Raw genomic sequence first — 2,256 nt, 5'->3', positions numbered from 1 at the left:
TATAACAATGGCAATAGCCAACTGTCACAAACTCTTATGTGCCAAGCTCCATGGGCACCTCCTGTGTATTATCTCCTGCAGTCATCTTCTCTTCTCTGAGAGAATGGAAGTCCCATGCCCATCTGTCTTGTGAGGAAATACGGGCTCAGAGAGTTTAAGCAGCTGGCCTAAGGTAACACAACAAGGAATTGGAGAGCTGGGATGATAGATATCCTGGACAGGACCTCTGGTTCCAGAGTCTGGGCCCCTGCCCAGGAAAGTAGAGTGCCTCAAGGCCAGGGAAGGAGGACTCCCACGGGCAGGATGGCTGCCCCCTTGTTGCCACTGTTGGAAATGATTCCCTCGGCTGCGGGAAGTGAGGCCTGCAGCTCTCCAGCCGCTCAGCTTTCCTTCCTGGTTGCTCTATAAAATTCTTTCCCCTGCAGGTCCTAAAATCTCGGATCCTCGGGGTCCAGGCCACAGGTTCAGGGGTTGGCTCGCTTCCACCTGAGGTAGTGCAAGATGGCCTTGAGTTTGCAGCTGGGCCCATGGAGGCGCCCAGCAAGGTTGGACAGCCTTGCCTTTCAGACGAGGAGAGAATTGAATTATTGTTACATCAACTCCCCCAACACTTTGAAAACTATGGCCTCCCACCCTCCTTCCTCTACAACTTTTCTCTGCCTATAAAATGAAAAGCAGATTGCCTTGCCGGGGGCTCCAAACAGACCCTGAATCGGAGGTGTGCATGTAGGGAAAGCACAGCATGCGCACAGCGGCTGGGCCATCTGCTTCTCATTGACCGCAGTGTAGCCGTGGTGAGACAATGGGCCAGTGTGCAGCCTGCGCCCGGCTCAGCCGCAGCGGTGACCCTGGGCCTGCTGCCTGGCAGGCTGGGGAGTGGCCCTCCTCCGCCCTGGGGCCTCAGAGGCTCCAAGCTCGTTTCCTAGAGTGTGGGGGTGGTTCCCCCTCATCTGGCCATTTCTTCCCTCTTGTCTTCCTAGAAAGATGGGTTTCAGCTGTTTCCTTAAGACTCCTGGTAACCTCCTTCAAAAGTGGTATTTATTTTATGTGTGTCTTAACATTGTAACTGCAGCCTGCATTCAGTGCAGAAAACCCAGTAGAGGAAAATAAAGCATAAATTAGTGACCGTCCCACGACCGAGGGTTAGCATGTGTTTGGCCGGGCTATTTTCCGTGAGTATTTTTCAGCCTTGTTTTTAAAAACAGCGATGGCCTAACATACTTTTCTGAGTTAGACAGCATGCTGAGTACTTCGGCTGGATGATCTCAGGCTGCACAGAGTTAGGTTAGCTCTTTCATTACCACCCTTTTTACAAATGAGGACTCTGCAGTTTAGAAGGGGCAGAGACTCTGCCCAGGACTCCCCAGGGAGGTGAGTGGGTCCGGACTCAGTAGCAGGCTGGGCCCTTCAGATTCCGCAGTCCAAAATCACCCCACAACACACACCTGTGTGCGATGCAGACAGTGTGTGTCCTGATTTTTCACTAAACAGCAGATATGGTGGGGGGGTGGGAGGACACCTGGGTGGCTCAGTCAGTTAAGCCTCCAACTCTTGGTTTCAACCCAGATCATGATCCTGTGTCGTGAACCGAGCCCCGCGTCACTATTCAGTTAAATAGTTGTCTGCATGTGATTCTTACAGCTGCCTCCATCCCGTAGCCATTTCTCTGATTGTGAGTTGTTCCTCATTTTGCCATAATGATCCTGAGAAGTTCACTCAGTGCACATATCTATAAGCCCGTCTCCCATGATTTGGTAGTAGTGGAATTCTGCATGCGTGGACATTTGCGCCTGAAATAGTTCTGAAAGGTGTGGCAAATCGCCGTTAAGAAAAATTATACAGGCAACATGGGGTATTATAATCTTCCATCTATCAAATTGGTAAGGCTTTTTAAAAATTTATACCTCACTTTCTAAACTTTTAACTCTTTTTTTAGTGATCAGGCAGTGAACTTTCTTACTCTTTTATTGTCAATTTTGATTTATTCTTTTGTGAGTTTACCGCTTATGCTCTTTGCCTCGTTTTCTCCTGTGTGATTCATTTTCAGATTGACTTACAGAAAATTACTACATTAAGGATATTAATCCTCTGCTGCCCAGATTGCAAATACATGTCTCAGTTTGTCTTGGTTTTATTCAGTTGCATCATAAGATAAAATGCAATTCAATTTATCTTAGGATGTTTTTGCTTCAAAATGTGATTCAGCTGATCTATCTTTTTCTTTGCACCTCCTTCCTTTACTGTTTTTATTTTTTT

Source organism: Mustela putorius, unplaced genomic scaffold, assembly GCF_011764305.1.
Source record: "Mustela putorius furo isolate JIRA1106 unplaced genomic scaffold, ASM1176430v1.1 tig00000145_pilon_pilon_pilon, whole genome shotgun sequence".
NCBI lineage: Eukaryota > Metazoa > Chordata > Mammalia > Carnivora > Mustelidae > Mustela > Mustela putorius.
Note: the sequence above shows the minus strand (reverse complement) of the source record.